We start from the raw sequence: 25,250 nt of genomic DNA, 5'->3' as shown, positions 1-25,250 counted from the left end.
TTGATCGATGTTAATGAGATGGGGATTTTCTTGCTTTGTGAAAGTGAAATGTGTTTTGAAGTTTCCTTTAAGTGCACTTTTTTTTAATGACTGATTATACCTATTATCTTTTGTGATTACTTGGCACTTGTGTGCCACCTGACACTGTCTATCAGCACATGTGGATTTTAATAAAGAAATAAAAATAAATGATGTTTAGAATAATGTCTCTGGTGTTACGTTGTGAAAATATTTGATTTTCATTGTATTAAGGGATGAATAAAATGAAAGTTGATTTTCTCAAATTGTAATATAGGCATTATGGTCTCAGTAAAGGATGTCATGTATCCTGTTAGTGACACAATGCGTTGAAAAAATTGTGAGCATATAACGTAAAGTGTTCACTTTGACTTGTTTTATCATTGTGTTAGGAAAAAAATGAGATACGTAATACGCAGCGGGTGGCATAGACTATTGGTGCGAAATGGATGGGACGATATGACCCAAGTATCCCGAGAAACAATTTCGACAAATCAGCCTTGACGAAATATAGGGCCTGCCGAACCAAAAAAATTAAAGAGGGAAAATCATAATCATAAAAAAATAATAAAAGTGGTAATAGGTAAAGTCAGGAAAATCTTGGTTTGGATAATCAAAGACAGCTACGAAAGGAGAAGATTGCCGGAGCACTTTGAGAATGTATAATTATATTTAGAGCGTTGAAGATGAGGGCTGAGAAATTTGAGTATCACCGTAAGGCTAGAGTTACGTTGTCTGAAATACTAAAACAATGATTCTGCGAGGAATATAGGGAAAATGAAGACAGTAAAAAATAATCTGTCATAAAAATGATTTATATCCAAGAAGACTATAGAAGAGAGGCCATACTCTAGAGATACTAGTAGAAATATGATACACGGTAATAAGCGATATTATGCGTCACTCGTGGACATGAATTAAGTATTTGGCAATGTGGATTAGGATATGCTGAAATTGTTGGAAACACTGGGCATAGGTTACAATGAGAGGAGAAAAATCCACCAGCTACGTTGAAACAATGTCGCTGCAACGCGAATGGAAGACGGAAGAAAAAAATAAGCTAAACTTAATAAAGGGCTGATAGGGGATGTAACCTGTCACCAGAAATAAAAGCAAGATGCGATAATTAAAAGACAAGGAAACGGTATAAAAGAAAAACGGTTTAATTATCAGAGAATCCAGATGACAGTTGGGCATAATTGAATCCAATAGGTGAAACGTTTCTGGGAAATAACATGAAAGTGAACATTTAAAAATTAACGTCCTCGTATGCAAAAAGTAGAAGAAAAAGGCAGACGTTGCGCTATAAAAAGATATATTAAAATGTAAAACCCCAATGATTACAATGGTGGCAAATAAAATAAGAGGAAAAGTGAGAAAATATAGAGCATTTTAGGGAAATGGAAGTTTGAAAAATTCGAAGAAGGTATGCTAGGTAGGTATGCGAGAACTATTAAAAGGTAACGATATGTTTTGAGGCCATGATAGAAAGGGAAATGTTAAATCAGTACGTCGGAGAGAGAAAAGAATCGGCATTTTGGAAGACACGGAATAGAAATAAAAATATGTTCAGCTGAATAATGGTTTAATGTAATGCCTAAGTGACGTCTTTGAAGTGATTAGTTCATTGGGCCGTGACCCTGCATTAATGTTTTCTCTCTGGTAGATTATTTAAAAAAATAACTCTTGAAAATGAACTGATATTCCTTCGGGGGGAATAATAATATATCAATAGTATGATAAATAAAGTATTTGTTTGGTAATCCTTCCTTGGTTTTAACGACGTCCCTCATTAAATTTCCGTAAATTTCAGGATTATCTCTGTGAATTATGGGTTAAATTGGCTACAGTGTTGCTAGCAATCCTGCTAGCGTCTTAATGCTTACGAGATTGATAGCAAAACTGTCGTGAGTTTTTTTACTAAAATCGCGGTTAAAAGCATGCATTAATATGCAGAAGTTAATTGATTTCGCATCTTGAAGATAAACATCTTTGGGGAGATTGTGAGGTCAAACAGGCATTGCTGTATTTTCTGTCTTTTAAACTTCTAAATATAGCTGATGGATCATATAGCCAAAGGGTTCTCGATAGTTGTGTTTTACGAGTGGAATTGTAATTAGTTTTTTCATTCACTAAAGCATCAATGATGTTCGACATGTGAGACCGAAGTCGGAGACGGAGGCGCAAAATTTATATTAATTATTTTTCCAGCAATATAAAATACAACTTTTCTTCCTTTAAGGTTTTTTTGCGTTTTTGCGACAAGTTCGGAAGTTTCGGGTGCCTATTCAAGGCTCTTTTCGCCTGCCCCGTAGGAGGGAATGGAACTCCAGTGCTGCTTAAGGCGCTGTATTGGAGTCAGTACTCGGTGTCGGTCGCTACAAGGAAGGGACGAATAGCTGTGAGAGTCTAATGGACCATTGCCAAGATTCTTTGCCCACCCCTCGACAACACCTCCCCACAGTACTTACCCCCCCCCCCGCGTCTCCATGGCCCTTCTCATCCGTCCCTCTCTCCTCTTCCGTTCCGTTCATTCATCTTTCTGAATATTTTTTCGTATTTTTTCCACATCCTACAAATCCCCCCACCCCCGAAGTTCTCGCCACCATCATTCACCCCCAGTCCGCACACCGTCCGGGGATGACCGACCGCAAGAGGGTTAGCGGAGGAGGGGGGATGGGATGTGCGGGGAGGGTCTCTCGCACAGTTTGGACGGGGATGTGCGTCCCACTCCAAACTGACCCCCATTAACCAAAGCGAAATCCCCTGGTCTCGCCATCCACCCACCTCACCACATCGCTCTGGTGGTTCCACCTGTTCCTTCCAAATATCATTCACCCCTCGGGTCGGCTTTCTTAAAACTGAGCGGTCACCGACATATTTCGGATGTTACCGGGGACCCCCGCAAATCCCTCATCCGAGCATATGCCTCACTGGCGCGGAAAAGCTTAGCGAATGGTACTATTTAGTGGAAAATGACCGATCACCGTGGACATTTTTGCCGGCGGGGATAGGGTGGTTATTAGTCATTTTTTTGGGACTCTAGGTTGAAAACTCTGAGCGAAAGAACTCAATAGATCGGGACACTCCAAATCCTCTTCATAAAAAAGGAATGCTACACTACTGGAATTATCCACACGGTATTATGGTAGTAAACTGTGAAATCCAATTTTCTCTGCACTCAACTCAAGAGTCCCTATTTCGAAATGTAGAAATTTGTTAATATTTTAGTATTGTGAAATGCAGCATGGTTTTGAAATGTATTACGTATCATACTAGCTGTAGAATGGATACTGTCCTCATTGGAAAGCATCAGTCCGCTAACTCTCGCCTACTTTTAGTAGTAATAGTCTATCTGCTCAATGTAGACTTTTGATGGACCCTCGAACTACACACTACTGGACTCCTAAAAGCCCACTAACATGATGCCAAATACTTTTCATCTACATCTACATGGCACTTTTCAAGTCACCGCTAGGGTGTGTGGCAGGGGGTGATTACACACAAGACTACTTTGACACAAAATACTCCACCACCCCTACCGCGTTCGGTTAATATTTCTCTGATTCCTACCGCTCGTGAGAATATGATATGTTGATTCCTGGGGAACACCTGAAGTGACTTCTACTTCATTAGAGCTAACGTCATCTATGACTACCCTTAGGATGTGGCTATTCAAAAATTCCATCCCAGGATATTTCTATTCCATAGACTTCTAGCTTTGTTAGTAGTTTATTAAGAAGTACTTTGTCTGGGGCTTTTTTGGACCCACTGAAGGATCCACTAAAACATTGTTCTCTCCCAACCAAAACTTTTCACGAACAAAAATCGCAAGATTTGTTCCGCAGGATTTAACCTTTCGGAAACCGTTTTGGTTTTTTATCAATAATTCTCGACTATCGAGGTGTCTTATTATCGAACTAACAATTATATGTTCAAGTTTTTACCTCATAATACAATAACTCATTCTAAAGTGACCGACAGGCATGCTGATTACTATATTACCGAATAACCTACTGAAAACCAAATAAAAATATTCAAATGGAATGAATCACTAGGTTATGGTAGCCTTGACACGTATATTAGTGGAGCAGTAGCAATTAGTTAAATCTCTGCTCTCTCCCTACAATTCCCTTCTCCACAGACTTTCACTATGAACATCGTAGCCAATAATGGGCATTCTCTTTCATCTCCAATTTTGTTTGTGGTGAGTAAAACTCATACGCCCACGTCACATAATGCAGCCATAACACGAGGAAAAATTATTACTCTGGTGATTCTAAGAGAACTGCACCCTATTTGACTTTGGGAAGGGAATAGAGATAACGAATGGAAGGTAGTGTATGGGGTAATATAGGCAGATTAGCGAGCGTGATATATACTTGAAATTCATTTGCATAACTTTGGCAAGTAAATACGGGTGCTCTAAATATTTTCATTATGTATATTCAGACAGAAATTGTAACGCAAAATTCCATTCTATGCATTTTTGTCGGTTTGTAACACGCGTAGCTTTCATGCACAGTTGTACGTGTTACCTCATTCCTCGTTGGGAACTCATACACGTCTTATATTTATTCAACTTGAAATTTACTCTAAGAACTTGGAAATATTTTACTCCGGGATGGTTGCCCGACGTATTTTCAAAAACATTCTCTTACAGTCAAATTAATACCTGCACTTGTATTAGTTGATGAAAATGCATGAATGCATTTTGGATAACAATCTTACTTCTTTTTAGTGGCATATGTTTGTTAAGCGGGCGTGCGTGTGTATTTCGCGAAAGAGTATTTCGAATTTCATCGCAGTATTTGATTCGGGAGAAAAAGATATTACTGGAAAATAATTCAAACTTAACTAAGTGTGAAATGTTAATCTTTCGGTTATTTTAGGATTTCAAACACGGGAATTTGTAATACAATAGCGTTTGAACCCTCAGATTTTTTTAAAACGAGGTTTGAAATTTCTCTCGGTGTAATATAATGAAGCAATAAATGTGTCTGAAGTCACATCTTTATTTTGTCTCATAAACAATGTTTGAATGTATTCATGACGCTTTTCAGTGGGTTAGTTTGCAATCAGTAAATGCGTCCACGAGTAATTGATATAATCGATTAGCCCTTTGACCTTCTCTTCGTAATGACCAGATTCCACAACGGAGTGAAATCCCGAGATTTAACTTCAAAGCTGATGTTGATTGAGACACATTAGTCATTCGAGGAAATCCCAAAAGTGGGAGTAGAGTGGTGTGCATTCAATTTTTATGGTTGGTGAAGCTTCACAAATTCGATTGACGAGGCATTTACATCATTAACCCAAAATCGTTAATAATGGATCTCGCAGCAAAAAGGGATGTCCTTAGTAATTGTCCTCTTCGTACTTTTCCTTGGTGAATTCGGCGAATGTCTTCATGCCGACCAAGCAATTCCTCAGATACGGTAAAGCCAAAGTCCATGAGGTCTAAATGGATTATTTATCTAGACTTATTCTACCATTAATTGTTTAACATAAACAAAATCGCCCTTATATGCATAAGATTCCGGCAATATAATGTGAAATCAAAACATATTAGTGGTTTGAATTAATACAAATGCATTTTCCACTATAAAAGTGGAAAAATGCCTTAATATTTATTTAGTTTTGGCGACACTGAAAGAGCAATAATATGTTAGTTTTTAATTAAGTTATTGAAAATTATTTCAGGCCTTAACTAGCGTTCTAAATGATACAGTGTTTGAACTCATATCTGAAAGGTACGTAACCACGGGCTGTACAAATAGGAGTTAATCTTATTTCATACGCACGTTTGGGATAAAGAATATCTTAAAACTTTTGGCAGCGGACCTTATTTTGGTATTATTATTTTATTCCTTCGGAAGTAAGTTTTAAAATCTTATTCACATACACTCAATTGGGAAAATCTCCAACTTGTTTGTCAAAACCTTTTCATAAGAACAGGGTCAATTATTTTGATATCATTATTTGTCTGCATAACCCACTAAATAGCAGAAACCATTCTAAATTTCTTAGTTTTATGGTAAAGAAATAGGTGGCCTTATTCGAAAATTCCTGAGTAAGAACGTGGTGTACATAGTAGGAACACACGTTGAAATCTTTTTCAAGTGAACGGAATACTTTAAATGTAAACCTTATTTTTTTAGAAGAACATTCTTCTCAATGGAAATACACTATTTTGTGCTTTTCATAGGAGATAAAATTATTTTGTACCTTGATATAAAAAAATCACTTTTCGAGGTGCATCTTCGACCCATGTCTCTACGAAGCAACCTGCAGCGTTGAAATGCAACAAATGTAGTCGGCGTCCCATTGACGAATGTGGTACACGAGTTAATTGAGGCAAGACTAGAAACATACATGTAATAGACATTGATTTGTGGTTTAAGTTCTAAGTGCCATTTAATAAAAATGGATAGGGTTCATATTCCATATTCTTATTACAAATTCCTTCTTATTACCAGCCAATATCCTGAAAGTTTAAGGAAGTAATAGGCCTATAAGGTATTCAAAATTGAAAATCGATCCCAAAGCATCACTTTGGTTCACGAAATCCTTACTATTCCAGAAAAGTGACTCAGGTTCGACCTCAAAATACTAAAAATGTTAACAGTAATAATGATATGATAATATTCGCGATACTTGTTTAATATACGGAGATATATCGAAACGAACTGATTTAATTGTATCTGAAACCTCGACTTAGTATGTACATACATTTAGGCTTACAGATGCAAATAAATGTTTTCGTTTCAGGAGTATAGCGCCTATCTATATCGCCGAGATATTACTCATGTGAACTATGGAGCATTCCAAAGAATAAAATTTAATCCGAACGTGTATGCATCTTAAATCTCTTTTGGCACATAGAGAGATCTGTGGTACGTAAATTGTTGACTGAATGAATGAAAAGAGGAATAAATTTATTTTGTTTACTGGATTAGATCACCGCTTCGATTATTCGCATTTGATAACAAGGATGATTTCTGAGTATTTTGAAGCGAGGTTTTCTCATCTGGTAAATAATTTTCATCTGCCCGATCCAATGATGAACTCGTTCAATGAAGGGTTTTTAATTCATGGGAATTTAATGATTCTAAGTTCACCACTGAATTTGTAAAGTTATCAGATCCTCAGCTAACGTGATGATTTCGCCTATGCGTCGAAACCGGTAGTTGTGTAATAGATATTTTTTGTGAAAAAATACAAAATTTACTCATAAAGTGATCATGAAATTTCACCCTGAAGTTAGACCCTGAAGCCATCAAACTCATAGTGCAATTAGAAAATGCGCTTAGCGGAAAATAATTTAGGGAATCACGAAAAAATTAAATTAAAAATAGCTTTTTTAACATTAATAAAAGATATAATGGGTTGGCTATCATACTTATAAACGACTGTTAATTAACAGGGATAGACAACGGAGACCTGAAAATATGGAGGACATTTATAAAAAATATGGGAATGGAGTATTTATGAATTGCTTTTCTGATTCTTACGTGGGTATGCGGGTGTGTCGCTTGCATTAGGAACAACATAAAAATTAAGACCGGAAGCGATAGAAACGTGAGCCTATCGTGAAGTGAAAAAAAGAAATCGAAGAAGAGAAAATAATAATGATATGAATAAATTCTTGGAAGAATGGAGAGTATGTTTGCCGTTGAGACAAGTAAAAACAAGTAAACTAACTAGTCACACCCTAACTCAGGATAAATTATTAAAGATCATCATTGAAGGAATGAGAGGGAAAGAGTTACAGAGAAAGGTGAACGATTGAATACGATGAGTAGATGATGGAAAATGTCAGCGCAAAAATTATGAAGAAATTAAGTCATAGATAGGGAAAAGGACTCTTTGGGGTGCTGCTGCTAGCCATTCCTCGGATAGATAACCCTTGATAATGGTGATAATAATTAAGAGTGCTTAGTTATAGCTTTTACAACGTTCTATGAACTTCGCTACGTAAATTCGCCTATATCGTTGCTGAAAACAATATCTTCTGATACTTACAACTAAGATGTCACAGAAAAGGAATGTGTTAATTTAAATTATACACGCGCATTATTAAAATGTCAGTTGTATTTGTACGTGATGAAAACATCCCAACGTTGACTCGGCTCCTTTCTTCGCCCAGTGGGCTATCATTACCCGGACCCCGACTCGAACTGAAAAATGGAAACGCTTTCGCTCTGGGGACCGAATCGCACATTCAATTCCCCGCGTACTCCATCTTAAAGGCGATTCTTTTTCGGATCGCTCGTCTTCGGCCTCCTCCTCCTCCACGACGACCCTCCCACACGCTCACCCACATCCGCTTCCTCTCCCTTCATTCCTCATCTTCGCCACTCCGCCCCCAAGAAAAAATAAAACCCTCATCGCCCCCATCCCTACACATACCCCAAACTCAATCTTCCCGGCCACCCTGTAGACTCCGTACTCTTTCCTTGCGCTCGCCCCTCCACGCCTTCCCTCACATTTTCCTTCCCACCCCCACTTCCTCCGCACCCTCACACACATCTCCTCCACCTTCCGAGGGATGGCCTTGCCTCCTCCTCCTACGGCTTCGCCTCCACCGCCGACACCACTTTCGCAGCCACATCCTCCTTCATCCAGCAAAATCGCCCCCACCCTTTGGCTTCCACCCTATCCAACTCCTTCCCCCTTTCTTCACTCCATTCCGCCCCCCCCCCAAACTCATCCACCCAGACCCCCTCTCCACTACCTCCCGCGTTCGCTCCCCGGGCCAAACTAGATTATTCACAATAAACTTTCGCTTGGTATTAAATTATTTAATTTCGGGCCTCCAAGTGTAGTGGATAAGGTCGAGGCATAACCTTGTTAGCGTCTAGGGCACAACTGAGTTATGGTCTTATAATGCTTCGAATGAGAAAAAGAAGGCAGTCCCGGGGTTTTCGGGCGGGGGTTTGAGGGTGCGGGAGGGGAGTAGGAGGAGTGGGGGAGGGAAGGGGGATGAAATGGGACGGGGGTGGGGCTGTTGGGCTAAGGAAAGGTGGTGGGGGTGGGGGAGGAGGGTCCTTGGGTGTGGGAGTGGCGTAAGGGGGGGTGGAGAGGAAAGGAAGGAAGGAAGGCCGTGGGGGAGAGTATAGGAAAGTGTTCCTTCCTCCTCGCTGAACTCCTTCAACGGCTGGGGCGCTCGGTTGTGCCCACAGCACCACCCTCAGGTGTGGGAGTTCCAAGCGTGCCCTCCAAGGGAGCAAGACGACCTCGCGAGGGGATGGGCCCGACTGAAGCCACCTTGATCTCGTGGAATTTTTTTCATCCTCGCCCATCAACCGCGTGCCCCACTGGCCGCGTTCCCCGCGTCCCCCTTGCGCTGTCGCCCGCTTGCGGCGCGGAAGTTGACGCGCTTCCTCCGGAGCACCCTCCAGACGCGAAAGGGTGACGTGCTCCTACCCCTCCGTGGTGAGTCGCAGCCGTATCCCGTGTCCAGAAGGACGTGCAGGTCTTCCGTGGTTACCCTTACCACCTCCCCCTCACGGCCGACCGCCGCGTTCGTTTGCTTCTGTTTCAATAACGAGGACCCCTTACCCTCCATTCTTCACCACCCTGTGTGAAGGGAGCAGCACCGTTACCCAGTCAGACTCACTTGTTCCCGCAAATAACCCTCGGCGACGTCGTATTATCCCAAAATCAGGTGCCATCATATATGAAGTTCGAAACGGTGTCAAAATGTGTGCCTCCTGTTTGGATGCGATCGTGAAAAAAGCAGCCAACTCCAAAAAGATGGTCTTTCCGGATTGTAATTCATTCGGTCTCCTTACCAGCGGCCAAGGTTTTTGTGTGTTTGTGCTAAGGTCGGCAGAGTTGCGAATCCCAATCCCTCGTCCACACGAAGGATTCCCGACGGCTGTCCTGGAATTTTACCCGTCTCACTTGGTCAGTTCCCTCCAAACCCGTGAGTGGCGTCGCTGTCTGCCCTTCATTCGACACATCCTCCTCACGATGCCGTACAGCTGTCAACACTATGAAGTGCTAAAATGCTGCTAAAATGTGTTACTCTTGGATTACAGTTGCTGGAAACGACGTATTTTAAAATGAAAGTCCCTAGATGTAACAATGTCACGTGGACATATGCTCATTTAGCCTCCTCACTTGTTCATCAGCTCCATCTGGTGAAGTGTAACTGATGTTGTTCAGTGTTTTTTCTAAAATGCTACTGATACTGCTTTGTCTTAATTTGCGCGAGTGAGTTTTTTCTCAATCTTTGGTGAATTTTTGAATAAATTTCACCGCTCAGAATGGAAATCAGCAGTCTTTTCAGTCTTAAAGAATGGAAGAATTCAGTCTTCTCATCTGGAAGAATCTTAACTGATATGTGTTTGGTGTTAGGTCACGGCTTGAGCTTTTCTTGAGTTTGAGTTTTCTGTGTATTTATGTGTCTGAAACTGTGTTGTGAGTGATGTTTCTAGAGCATTTACAGTACTTCGGTGCCTCAAACTTTGGTGTAGTTTTCAATGAATAGCATCACTGCAAGACCTTTTAATGTGTTGTCTACTTGACGTCTAATTATATTTTCCTGGAAATTTCTCTTTGGGTTTTTCTTTGGTTAACTAAATTCGACATTGGATCTGTGAATTGTGCGTTTGAGTCAAAAAACGGACTTTACAAATGGATATACATACCTGTCCTGCGTTTGAATTCACTTCAACAACACTGGAGGATAATGGATCTATGATTTTAGTTATTATAGTGAAGAGAATTTCGTTTGTAACTGCGGCTTTCCTTTTTTCCCGAGGGTTAAGTCTTCCAAGTGAATGGAATGAAGTGATGCTAAAGTGACGTGAAGAAATCTGAAAGGAATCACAAATAATTTTTACGTCCCTTGCTGTCACCTGTGGGCGACAATGCTTCTGTGCTTGTGCGTAGCTTGTGGGACAGGGACAAAGCCTGTTGGGGATGAAGTGGGACGAGAGCATGGTGGAGACAATTGAAGGCGGATTAAGTCGGCCTTGCGCACGCGGCCATGACAGATTAACGTCTTAGCGCCCTGCTCACTACAGTGGTTTTAATCGACGTGCTGGTTTCCATCCCACCCCCTTCTCCTTTCCTCCCCCCACTTTACCCCTTACCAACCAAGCTCCCGCACCCCATGCGTATGCATCGCTTGCTCCTTGGCCTCGAAATCTACGAGAGATATTCCCTTCGATATTCGTAAATATCAATTGATACTTGGTGAGGTAAGGAGGGTAATGTCAAAGAACTGTTCACTGCTAGTTAAGTTGGTATTTTAGAAATAAATCGCTATTAAACGCACACATTTTTTTACATAGCAGCACCATTTTTTTATTCAATATTAATTTTTCTATTCAATAAATTTCAGCTATTTTTATACGGTAATTTAAAATCTTCGCATAGGAGAGAAAATGATTGAGTGAGATTGAGAGACCCTGCCGGTTAAAACTGATCCGATAAAGCGATAGTTACTTTTCCTAAATACGTGATAAAAGATAATTGCCTATGTGCTACATATAATAATTAATCCTAATCATGTGTTAGAACTTAATACATGGTATTTTTTATTTGAATAATCCCAGAAAGGCGACAGAAATAAGGTTCTAATTCAGGATGTAAGGAGCTTGATATTTTGTTATAGTTCGGAGTATACCGTATTTTATGACGTTAAAATTGAGAATAATAAGTTTAGATCAATGGAAAACGATTGTAGGAAAGCGTAAGATATTGAATATTAGCAGTTTTTATTATGAAATTAAGAATACGGAAATAGCTAACATGGCTGAAATACTAAAATAACTTGCTCACTGGATATGAATGCTTACTGATTAAAAACATGAACATGTTAGATTTTCATTGTAATTTATCATTGCTTTATTTTGTAACACTACAATACGTTTTCTCAAGCACCTTCTATAAATGATATTTCGAAAAGATAATCAGTATTTCAACCAGCATAAAAAATTAAAGAAGAATGACTGGTAATTCATGCGGAAAGATAAGATTGATATAATAACTACACATTCTCTAACTAATTTATGTGGTAATCTTTTTTCACCATTTTTTGACGACGAATATCCACGGAATTGAAGATAGTGAAATATGATTTGCTTCTTTTCATTAGCGATTTATGGTGTTTCTCTGAACATGTTTTTACGTTATTACCAGTTACCAGTATATGCATGCGTATATAGTTTATTTGGGCATATTTACGAAGGTTTTTCGAAGAGTAGAATTAGGAGTGGAGTCAAGAAATTACTGGAGTAATTGAGCACGACGTTTGAAACACTCATTTGAGAGAATATTTTGGCCATGTCTAAATATTTTGTATGGTTACCGGAAAAGTTCTCTTGGGTAATCAGTGCATTTTCCTTAGCGACAATAGCTAGAATTAATTGCCGTGACAACTTCAATTAATATAGGAATAAAAGATGTCAGAAGAACGTTTGATTGGCCCAAGAATATCCAATTAAATGAAGGTATTTTTCTGTTTCCATAATCCTAGCATATTCGAAAATAATATGAATTGTAACACTATAAAAAATTTTCAAAATCTAACTATAAGTTTAGCACTCTGACGTGATTGTATTTATATAAGTAATAATTCACTATCAACTCCAACAGTTTAGATCGTTGTATGGAAGTATATTTAAAAAGTCATGAAAATCTAAAGGGATCGAATTTTTCGGCCAGCAAAATTGTTTGAAGGAAAGAAGATTGATCCATTTTGAAAAGGATACCGGTATAAATATATTAATTTTAACTGTCACAAAAAAGAATTAAGTTTGGCTCTTCTTCTATCAATGAAGATATTCCAAAGGTTAATACCCTTGCGATAATCGATATACAATTAGTAGTAAATCTTATTTAGAGGAACTTATGCGATTGGAATTTTGAAATGAATTTAGCTCAGTATTAATTGCTTAGCATGCCAACAGAATTCATATATTAGGAAGAAGATATTGGCTTTATAATGGGTATAACCATTGAAGAGGCTACCAAATCCAATTCTATACCCAACCCAATGATTTCTACTCGAGATTCAGGGGCTGCAAAACCTTTGGATGTTGAAACGAACAATAATAAGATAAATAGGTCTCACCGCTTCAGAAACTTTAAGATATGTAATTTACAGCTTTATTATTATTCGTTCGGTTATGATAAAATATTTCTAATAGTATCCATGAAAAATGCGGGTTATCGTCACTATGTCCGATAAAGAATACAAGTGGTTACTCTTGCAGTATTTTGGTAAAAACTACGGACAACCAAAATAAACATATAGAAAATGAGACAATTATCTCCAGATGCAAAAATATTTTATTTTGTGTGTTTACAACTGCAGGAGAAGTCGAAAACAAAATATATAAATCTTAACGAAATAATATGAAATAAGTTAAGCACGGAGAAATAAGTAAACTTCTACCAAACAGAAAATTAAAAGGTGACAGTTCTTGACAAGATATTTCCCCTCAAATATTTTCTCTTAATGGTGAGGATAGGTTTTCTTCTACTGCCTTTGATGAATAATCACTCTACTTATCTGCACGAATTTGAATTTTGTCATGCCTGCATGCGGGGTACAAGATATGTTAAATCATGGCGAAAACTAAAATCTAGGTTTATGTATTCATCGTGGTTGCCAAGCTACAACTACAGGAAACTATTTAATGAGAAAATGCAAAAAATATCGAAATTCCCTGTCATCCCTCCATTTCTTTTTAACGAGGGCTCAACAAATTACGACATAATTTTCGAGATGTAAACATTGCTACTTCCTTTGAGAGACTTCATTTAAAGTAAATAAATATTATTGAAGTTTATCAATCAAGGGAACTGATGAAGTGTACAATATTTCAAAACAGTTATAAAAATCACTACGAAATTAACAAATTTACTATCAATTTTAAAACAACCAATGTGGATGGTTGCAACTAAAAAGGGCCATCCATAATCTTCGATAATGACCGAGTCTTCTTTTCAATTCGAAGTGACAGGGACTTTGCTGGGGCATTTTCAGCAAAAATACACCATACACAGTAGAGTATTAAATAAATTATTTCGTGTTAATACTTTGTAAGTTATACTTCTACTGCTCGATTTCATTTGTTTGTACCCATAATCTAAAATCAAATATTTTTCCCGCTATCCGGAAAAGATATAACCACTATTCAATGTACTCGAGACGCTTAACGATGTAACATCATGGCAAAGGTAATATAAGCATAGGTACAATGACTCTTATCAATTTATTTCCGCATAGGCAAGCGAATTTTTCAAATTATAATATGCAGTTGTCACGATTTTATAAAGAGATTTTACAAACGTAACTTACGTGTATATGTATCCAGAGGACGTGGTGAAAATGAAATTTATATTAGGTTCTTCCCTTCACACCTTGCTTACTTAGACACTTAAGCTTTTAAGAAAATTGTTAAGAGTTTCAGATTATATAATGCGATAGTTATACAAAGCGTAACTCAGGGAAATGAAACGCCTGCAAGCCATATTATTTATTTTCGTTTCAGGCTTAATTTTATTCTCATAGCCTTTTCGATTTACTGGCAAACTTACTGTTTTTCGTGAGTGGGGATACTTTTTATTATCATTAATATCCGCAAATAACTTCATCCCTTCGCAGGGCGAGGGGGAGAATATCATCCAGACCCAATCTATGATAAGTGACACCAAATATTGGTTGAGTTTACCAAGACTCCTATGTTATCATGGCTTTGAATGATGGAATATGAATAGCGACATTGTTTCACTGGAACAAAAATTAAGATTATCTGCGGGTTGAGGCGAAGAAGACCCTACCCCCCCTGTGAAATATTTTATCTGTACCACAAAGCTTTTCGAAAAGCCAAACATGAGGAACGTCAACATGTATAAAAGACATTAAATCTTCTTTTCGCCAGGTTAAATTGGTACTTATCTAAACAGTGCGTCATATCGGATTTCTTTTCACAGAACAGGTAATGACCTGAAATAGAGCATTGAGAGCCGTTTATTATTATTCTTCTCTTCTATTATTTCTATATTCTAAAAAGGAAACCTTTTGTCTCACTTTCCAGTTAAAATACCTGGCCTGGTTGTTTATCCTCTATTCTGATTATTTATGGTACCTACTATTTCTTTTATGTCATCATTCCTCCGCAGTTGTCCCTACTGGATGACTTTATATGAGTGATAACTTCTTTTCCGCAAACGCCGCATGATTTATAATTGTTGGCGAATTGATTAAGTTAACACCTTATTTATAGACCTATACATTCGTAATTTTTACTCAGTATTGATTTAGTATGACTCGTGGTTCTCCGTGAAAGAAATAATTGACTTTACCGGAATTTGAACCGAATATCCCAACTATCGTTTAACACCTGCATTAAAAATTCTCTTAGAGCTAGGGAAATTTCTACTCGGAATTATTAACCGATACTTAACGTTAGCAAAATGAATACAAAGCCGGTGCAATTTTTAAAAACATTTAACTTTTAGAATTATAATAATTGGTTTTCCATGATTTACTCTCATGGAGAACCACTTTTAGGCAATGTGTTTTGATTTATGGTGTCCGAGAGTTTTAAAATTGTTATTCTTTGAAATTAAAATAAAGAAAAACATTTGTTTTTTACCCTCAAATTTACAGTTTTCTGTACACCTATTTGGCACATGCACTTAAGCGTTTCGGGTTTGGTTGCCTTCTGCATGTATCTACATGATTAGTGCGGGAGTTGAAGCTATAAACCAAGAAACAAAAGGTCTACTGTGGTAAAAAGCGAAGCGAAATATTTCCACCCCGTCGGGTACCACGACAGATGTGAAGAAAGCGACAGGTTACGGGAAATATTAGAGGGGTGACAAGGTCGAAAACTCACCCTGCAGATTCATGCCGGCCGGGAACATTGCGGCAGCCGCCGCCGCCGCAGCCCTATGGTGGTGGTGATGGTGGTGATGATGGTGCGGGTGATGTGGGTGCATGTGGTCCTGCGGCCGTCCTCCCATGACTGCGCACTGACCTGGGGCCTGCATGGCGGCTGCTGCAGCCGCCGCGGCCGCCGCGTGGGCTCCTCCGCCGCCTCCGGTCGCCCCTCCGTGCCCCATGGCCCCTACGACCGAAGGGTGGTGGTGGTGGTGACCGTAGGACCTCATGGCTGCCGCCGTCGAGTAGGCCGAGCGGTAGGCCGCGGCCGCCGAGCCCATCTGTCCCCCACCGCACTGCGAGGACACCACGAGGTCCCCGTGGTAGGCTGATCCCGAGACGGAGCCCCCGCTACTCCCCACGGCCCCGCCGCCTCCGACCGAGCCGCCGCCCCCGGCACCCGAGCCTGCGGCGGCAGCCGCGGCGGCGGCTGCGGCCGCGGCCGCCGCCATGTTCGCCCCCGCCGGGTCGCCCATCCCGGATAGGGAGCAGCTGGAGGCGTCGAAGCCGGCCTGGTTGAGGTAAGAGTAGTCCATGGCAGCCGCAGCTTCGATAGCCGACGCCACGGCGGAGTAATCCACGTGCAGATCAATGATTTCGGCCTTCTGTGGACAGGGTTATCGAGAGAAGAGTTTTTATTTCCTTTCCCCTTGAGAGCCGACTTGTTTTTTCTATCGGAAAGGGCCCCTCAAAACAAAACCTTATGTAATATTACCAGCCCACTTTCGGCATTTTGCCTACATAGATAAAGCCCATGATGGTCACCAAAACTTTAACACGATGCTGGAAAAGACTCTCAATAAACTTCGAGTAACTGAGCAAATGTCCTCAGTTTTCCAAGCACGTTCAGATCCTTACTGTTTTATTAGGTAAGCAAAAGCTAAATACCTCTTCACGGCTATAGCTTCCTCTTTAACCAATGATTTTCTTCAATAAGCCTCATTAGACAAGAATTCTACTCTGCGTTAATGCTTTGTTGTTTGCTCAAAACCTGTCGAATCAAGTCAGAAAGCCCAACGCAATTAAAGAGCGTAATACGACAATTCTGTGGACCTTGTTCGTCCGGAGTTCTTCATATAATGTTTTCAAGTGTCCATTTTGGCATTGCAAATGCACACTTCACCCACGCACACACGATTCTTAGACGAGTATGTCACTGAATGTTTTTCTTTTCCCGTCGATTGAAAAGTCTTGTGGGACGGTGCCTCCGCAATACCCGAAGATTAAAAACCCTGGAGTGTGTCCCGAAAACCCCTCGGTTAAAATTGACGATTGTTTATGTAAGAGCGGGGAGAAAAAAATATATATCCCGTCCGCAAGACGGAAACGGAAGACGAGAAAGGGGCGAGGTGGAGAAAGAGTAGACGAAAAAAAGATCACGACGATGATGATGATCGCCTTATTCTCCCGACCGACTCGCTTCGGGGATGGGAGGAGATCCGGTCGACGGCTTGTAAACGAGGTTATCGCTGAAGAGCTACATAATTGCCAATCTTCCCGTGTTCCGTGGCGGGTTCCGAAAGGGATGAGATCGGGGCGGGGGGCGGGAGGGGTGTCGGAAGGGTGGAAGAGGGTGACGGAGTGTGTGTGCGAGAGTGAGAGAGAGAGAGAGGTTTATATTGAGTGGGCAAAATGATTATGGAATTAACTTACTCACGAGCTTCGGGAGAGATGGGAATAAAGAATGGGAAGCGAGGTGCGGAGGAAGAGTTGGTAAAAGACGTCGAAGGAGACGGGGTGGACTAGAGGGATGGAGAGAGTGTGTGAGAGAGAGAGAGATGGGGATAGTCAGGCGAAGAGGGTGAATAAACGCTGAAGAAGATGAGAGAGAGAGAGAGAGAGAGAGAGAGAGAGGGAAGTGCGTTTTGGTGGAGCGTGTTGTGTTGCCTGGGCGGAGAAAAAAGGTCTTTACAGGGCAGATCGAGGAAGAAGGGCGATCCGCGAAAGAGCACACCGAGATCACGGACGGAGCAAGTCACCCACTCACACAGACAACCTCCGGAGCACACCCACACAGATTCGCACACATACGTACGGACGGGACGGAAAGGCCCACCCTCCCCCTTCCTACCCGCAAGGTCTCTTCTCCCAGCGCCGAGTTATGTAATGAGATCAAGGCGAAGATAAGGAATCTATAAATGAGTTGGGAGTGCTGAGTGGAAGCTATGTTGAGAACGGAATGAGATTTTGGGCCGAGGGTCAAATCGATGCTAGTGGGGAAAGGGAAAGGGGGGGAGAATGGGAGAGGGGAGGGGATTTGGGGAGAGGGTGGGGGAAGGACTGGCGCGAGAGGGGAGGGTCCGGGAATGGGCGGAGTGTGAGAGAGGGGAGTGGTAGTGGGGAGAGGTATCTGGGGGGTCGAGGGGGGACGTCTTGGAGGGAGAAGAGGAGGTGAGAATCGTGGCCGGGCGTGGTGTAAGAAGGGAGGATAAGGATGCCGCGGGACTTGTGAGAGGTGAAGGAAGGTTGCGATGGAGTAAGGAGTGGGCATGTGAGACGCAAGAAAGACGCGGAACACGCTGAGACTTCAAAACCGGCAAAAATAACAGAGGAATCGTGATTCAGTTCCGTCGAGACTGTTTGGAGATGGCATCAGAGCTTGAATGTTTGACTCGGGTTTAAAATTGAACTACGGAGACGAGCGAACATTGTGCGTTTTTTGTTGTACTAAAAAGAAGCTTATCTTGATGTAATGCCGTGGAATGATGAACTGAGGAACGCTCGGGAAATTATTTTCTACTTTTACATAGAAAGTATTTGTTTCCATTGGTGTTAGTCTCTCTATTTGTTCGGTGGTTTGATAATTGGAGCATATTATCTCTAATCACTTCAAGCGGTAGACAATAGACCTGTTGGGCTGTATGAATATTGGATCAAAATAATTCTGTATCCATTTCCTCTTCAAGTTCACGGTTCCACGATTTCTTTGAAATTGTGTGCCAAGTTGTTTCCAATCAATATTTCGTCATTTCCTTCCAGTGACGACAAAATGTGTTAATCTTATTACGTATATATATATATATATATATATATGTATATATATGTATGGTATATATATATATATGTATATGTATATGTATATATATATATGTATGTATATATATATATATGTATATATATATATATATATATATATATATATATATATATCTTTATGAACTTAATTTATTCCACGTGATTTAAAACCAAATAAATTGGAAAAATGTGGACGAAATTACTTTTATATCGACAGCCATAAATCCTCGCCATGAGGCTGGAGGACATGGTTCCAAGTCACACAATTTGAAAGTGGGTTGCGTCTTTCTTAGAAGCTGTGACCTTTGCGGCCATTGTCACTTGTGAATTTGACTCTTAATTAGCTCGGGCGAAAAAGGAAGTGACATTCGCGTCGGAGGTTGTGAATCCGTCACTGGAAGGAAGGGCGGAATAGTATGTTTTGGGGGTGGGGGAACAGAATTAAAGACAGCGTTAGGACCGTCCCTTTTTAAAACAATTACTTTTACCAACCTAGGACAAGTGACCAAAACGAGAGAAGTCCTCCAGGGTCCCCTCCAGCGTTCTCCAGGGTCGTCTCCCTCCTCCTCCCGCAATTTGAATCCTCGCTCTCCCCTGGATGTCAGGTTCACTCTGATTCGCAGAATCCCGTCGCTCCGCCCTCTCAAAGTGGAGTCCTTCCTCTTCTTGAAAAATGTCTCGCTCTCTCCCTCCTTCCACTTCGCTCCTCCCAAATCCTTCTTTACTCCACCCCTTTCCGACTCCCTCTACCACGGGAGACGTGAATCACTCACGGGGACACGCGTGATGTGAGGTGCCGGGCGGGCGCCTCTTCCCCCGCGCCTTCCTCAGTCCCTCTCCTTCGGCTCCTCCACTGCCGGACGTAAACAAACGCACATTTCCCCAACGGATTGTGGGGATGGGGTGAGAGAATGAGGAGAGAGGAAGGAAGACAGCGGCTGTCGACGGCTTCGCGAGACGCGAGTGGGGGGCGTTGTACACGTGGACACTCGGGGGGAGTCGTTAGTCAGGCGTGCAGAGAGGTGACCGGACCGCAGGGCCGGTTGATTGACAAGCCAGTGGATGTAAACAGTGGTAGAGATGTGCACATGATGATATCTTACGATGTCCGCTTCCGTTGGTTCACTTTTATTCACACCGTCCTTTCGAATTGAGTGGGAATTAATCCGCCGCTAATGAAACGGAAACCGTCCTTGAAGAGCCTCGTCTTATATTCTTCTCCCTCACTTTGGTTGGAAAGGGTGTATTATTTTTTTATACGAAGGGGGGGGAGATAAAGAAGAGTTGGGGTGGAAGAGAGGTTTGGTGGATGAGCTGAGTGGAACGAGGGGAATGAGGGTTGAGTGGGAGAGGTAAGGGATGAAGTGGTGGTGCTAACTCCCTTATCTCCTCGCGATGATCGTAATCGGATCACACTTTAGGGGGGCGGGGAAAGGGGTTTCGAAGGTAGCCGAAGGAAACACCTTATCACCTCCTCCTCCTTCCCGATACACCAATCCTCCCACTCGGATCCTTCTCCTCCCAACTCCCCCCTCCCATGAAAACCCTTCCGCCCCCAGTGCTCTCACCCCTAACCCTCGAAACCCCCTTAACTAACACGCCACCCAAACACGATCTCGCCCGCGTTCGCTTCACTCCTTAGGACTATGGAAGTCGACCTCTCCGGAGTCGGGGGATGGTTCAAGCGGGGCGGTTTGGGGAGGGGTGGATCGGTAGAGGGGGGTTAGGACGAGGCGCAATATTAAATTATCGCGATTACGGATAATATCCGAGGTAAGAGGATGAAGATTTCGGGGGCTGGGAGGAAGGAGGGTGTTTGTTGGAGGGAAAGGGCGAGGGCTAGTGGGAGGGGGTGGATGGTGGGTCGGGGAGAATGGAGGATGCCCTCGGAAGACGAGGCAGTTGGACGATAGATGGAAGCGAGGCTCAAAGAGGAGATGAGATGTGGAGGTTCGGTGTGGCGGAGAGACGCCCGGGGGGCAGGAGGAAGGAGGTTGGTGCGTTAGTGGAGTACAGCGGGAGGGGTAGATGATGCGAGCCGGGCACCGTTGGCGTTCTTACGGCGAAGGACCCAGACGGGACCGGATAACTTTCTCACCCTTAGTACGTTTTGGAGACTGCGCGGGAAGGTGGGGCCTGCGATACCGGGAAACGACACGGCCGATCGGTCGGGAAGTCCGCCTAAAAATGCCTCAGCTCTCCGGAGAAAACCTGCGAAGGACGAAAGTTCCCGACGTCCGAGTGTAGACTCGCAAAAAAGGGTGACTCGGTTGCTTCCAAAACAAAAAAACCTGAGGTCTTTCCAGGAGAACCTCCTTCTACTATCCTCCTATTTTTTTAAAAATTCCCTGCTCAACAGAATTGGATGTGACCATAAACAAGAATCTGTCATTCCTACTCTCCGATCCCACGGGCAGAATATCTCAAAAAACCAATGAGAAAAGGAAATTTTTCCTTCCCCACCCGACCAACCCTCCCCGGAGTTGATGGTCAACGGAAGGAAAAATATATTGCTAAGAATCAGCTTCTAACCTTTGGCAGGTCGAAGGCCGGGGACCTTAAAGAAAAACTCGTGAAGTCAGCGTGAATCAAAATACAGGGCTAGTAGCACACGTGAGCGCGTGGGTTAAGGGTTCCGAGGAGCCCCAGACCGTGACACCGGACCGCCGCCATCCAGACACGCGACCTCGCTTTGTTTTTCCCGCGCGCACTTTCGCACGCGAGTTTTCGGGACCCGCGACCCCGACGGCGGACGAGAAGCCACGCGGGCGATATCGGCGCCGACGGAGGAGCCGATGGGATGGGAGAACGGCGGAGTCGATGGGTGGAGGGCACGGGGGGAGGAGGAAAGGAAGGATGGAGATTAAGAGGGTGGTTCGCCCTACGGAGTTAAAGAGATAAGAGGCCGAGAGGGTGAGAGAGAGATAAAGAGACGGCGAGATATTTGGGAGAGAGATTGAGGAGGTGGAGGTGTATATGGCGCGACCGTCCTCCTAGGTGGGCAGAAATCAAATGATGGCCCTAATCCAATAACGAGCGGGTGGAAAAACGGAGCCTGTTTGGACCAAGGGGTCTCTGAGAGCGTAGGTTGGGGAGGGGCGGAGGGGAGTGAAGTAGAAGGGGAGGGAGGGGTATCGGGGAGAGTCAGGGTTTGGATAGGGTAGGGTACGGCCGGGAAAGTGGGGCGAGGGTACGATGGGTCGGGGGAAGGGTGGGTAGGGGAAATCGTCCCTGAAGAGTAAAAGGGGGGCGGAGCCTACGCCGCGGGGCGCACGAGGGAGGGGGTAAGAGGGGTGCGGGTTCAGTGGGTGGAGGGGGGGGGTGTGGATGTAGGCGGGAAAGAGAGGGAGAGAGGGGGGATGGTAAGGGGAAGTGGGAAGCCTTGCGGAATCATGCGCGGGGGCGGAGAGGGGGGGACTAGGGGTATGAGGGGTGAGGGTGGGACAGGCCAATGGGAATGGAGTAAGGGCCCGACGGCCGAGGAACGCGATTGGAGTGTCGCAGGGATGACGTCACGTGACGGATGCCTCCCTCCCCTCCCTTCCCCTTCCACCAGGTTCTCCCTCTCTCGCCCCTCTCTTTCTCCCATCCCACCCCCAACCCCGACGCTCTCTCTCTCCCTCAATATCCCTATCCCTTCCTCCCGTCCTCTTCCTTTCTTTCCCGTTCAGACCGACGCGTCGTGGCGCTGTTCCCGACGCTCTGGCTCCCGGTGAACGCCGCCGCCGTTCCCGCCGAATCTCCGTCGGACGGTAACGGCGAGAGAGGGATAAAAAAAGAGTGGGCTTCAGGGAGGGAACATTCAGGGAGGGCTTGGGACGGATTGCATTACTAAATAAGTGGCCGCGGAATGAAGTGGAGGCAAGAAAGGAAGGGATGCGAAAACGCATGGGAGGAGGGAGGGGTCCGCGCGATTAAGGGGTTTAAGCGGAAGGGAGATTTGTGCGGGAACTCGCACCCGCGGCCAAAAACTGACCCAGTTGAGGCCGTGCGAGGTTTTTATGGCACGGGGTTTTCTCTAGCCTCGTAGGATAGCGAATTAGAGGCAGGGAAAGGAAGGAATGAATTAGCCGGTTGTGTACAACCCCCTTTTGTGTCCTAAATCAATGGTAAATCAAGGGGTGGCGATCGTATAGAAGCAGGGAATCGTCCTTCCCACACGAAATTTATGACCGAAGAATAATCGAAGGGAAATACGCCACGCGGGGTGGAGTGAATGATACCATGCCTCACTCGCGTCATTATGAGCACAAAATAGGAGAATCTGATTCTCCGATTAAACTAACTGTGATAGGTAATTGTAATGAGGAGTAAAGAAAAGGTGGAGTGTCAGAATTTTTTGGTCGCGTTCCTAAAATTACGCCTTTAAATAAGCTATAATTTTATGTTTCTTTTACTTAAAATTGCATCCACTTGGAATACTCAGTACAATACAACACTTGGAAGACTAATGATAAGCTGTTGAAGAGAGTCGTCGAGGGAAAAGCGAATGATGTAATTAGATTGAGGTTTAAGTTTGTGCAGGAAATAGTGATAAATGTCATAGGGAAGAAAAATAGTGTTAAATAGTTCATATTTTATAGTTTGCGGCTGCACCTTTTTGGCATTAATTCATTCATGAGTTAAACATACTCGGTGATGTGTATTCTATTACTCCGAAAGCTGCCCACCCCCATCACCTAACTGAACCTACGACTTGAGACTCCTCCCCATATCCCCTTCCCAGTCATCCTAATCCTGTTCGACCATTGGCTTGTGTATTTAAGGGTGACTCGTTTTGTTTATCTTTCAAATTAACCCATGAAAATTATGCCAAGACGTCGGAACTGGTCGTATATATATTCAAATAATAATTAATCTGGAATAACGTGTGAGTGTTCTTTTTATGTGTTCATATATTGTTTGTTTGCGTCCAATTTTTTTTATTCAACACTTCCGTGTTACTTCCAAGTAATTATATATATATATATAATTTATATATATATAATTTATATATATATTTATTTATATATATATTTATATATATATATATATATATATATATATATATATATATATATATATATTATATATATATATATATATATATATACATATACGCGGATCGCGGTAGTCCAGTGGGTAGAGCGTTGGACTGCTGATTGGAGGGTCCCGGGTTCGATTCCCGGGCAAGGCACTGTGTGCACCTGCAGCTCCACCCAAGCTTAAGTGATTTTTCGGGTACCAGATCTTCCTGGGAAACCATAACCGGCACAGGGAAAGGAACTGGCCCCCCTACCCTGATGTGTGAATTTCACACGCCGTATAGGGCATAGTACTGGGTGATCTCTACCATCACCTACTAAACCGACCTTCGGGTTGATTACTGTGTTTATGGTTTTTTTATATTCATACACCTGTATATTCCAGGTCCTAGTTTTTATTTAGATTTGAAACTAAAAGTGGAAAGGTTCTAGTACATACGAAATTGTTAATTTAGTGAATAAACCGTTGGAGCCAGCCATTTATATTTTATTATGAACGTGTTATTTTTCCTAGTGAGAACAATACTGGTACACATTTTCTCATTTCGTACATTACTGTCAACCATTTCTACTCCAGTTACATATTTTGGCTCTTGCTCTAATATTGAAGTAGTATATTCATTGGTATACCTTCCTCATTTGAGAGACTCGATAGAACACTCTTTACTCATTCAATAATAGCCATATGTTCGATACCATCTGTTCAATTGGCAAATGATAGAAACGCTAGTGTTTCTGGCAATATCCTACCACTGGAAATATTCATTGATGGATAAGCAATTTTGTTTTAGCTGGACGCACCTATTCATTGTTTAAATTGAAAAATGACCAATGCCACCTCACAGTGTTTGGACTCGTATCGGAGAATTTATAACTAACTGCTATATACGTGTATAGTACTCACATGTTCGTTCCGGTAATTTGGACAAAGGTCAATAGACTAACGTTTAGGCAAAATAAACCATATATCCCCAGAGTATACTTTTAGAACTTGCAACATTTGCCTTCAAACGCCCAGCGAGCTTACTGTGGTATTTTGTTGCATTTTCATCCACTAAAAACCTAATTATTGACAATATATTGATCAATAAATCAATAAAAGTATTGTAAAAAGGGCATAAAGCTACACTGAACGAAATACATCAATAACCGAATCGGATCGCGTGCGTTGTAGACTAGCCAGCTTAGCTAGATTTGCTAAACGTTGTAATAGTGAACTTAATAGTGTATTTAAGTTATTAGAGGAACTAGGTTGAGAATCACACGGATGGACGGTTAACTTG

This window comes from Hetaerina americana, unplaced genomic scaffold (genome assembly GCF_022747635.1).
Source record: "Hetaerina americana unplaced genomic scaffold, ioHetAmer1.1.p SCAF_8, whole genome shotgun sequence".
NCBI classification, from domain to species: domain Eukaryota; kingdom Metazoa; phylum Arthropoda; class Insecta; order Odonata; family Calopterygidae; genus Hetaerina; species Hetaerina americana.
This window is presented reverse-complemented; position numbering follows the sequence as displayed.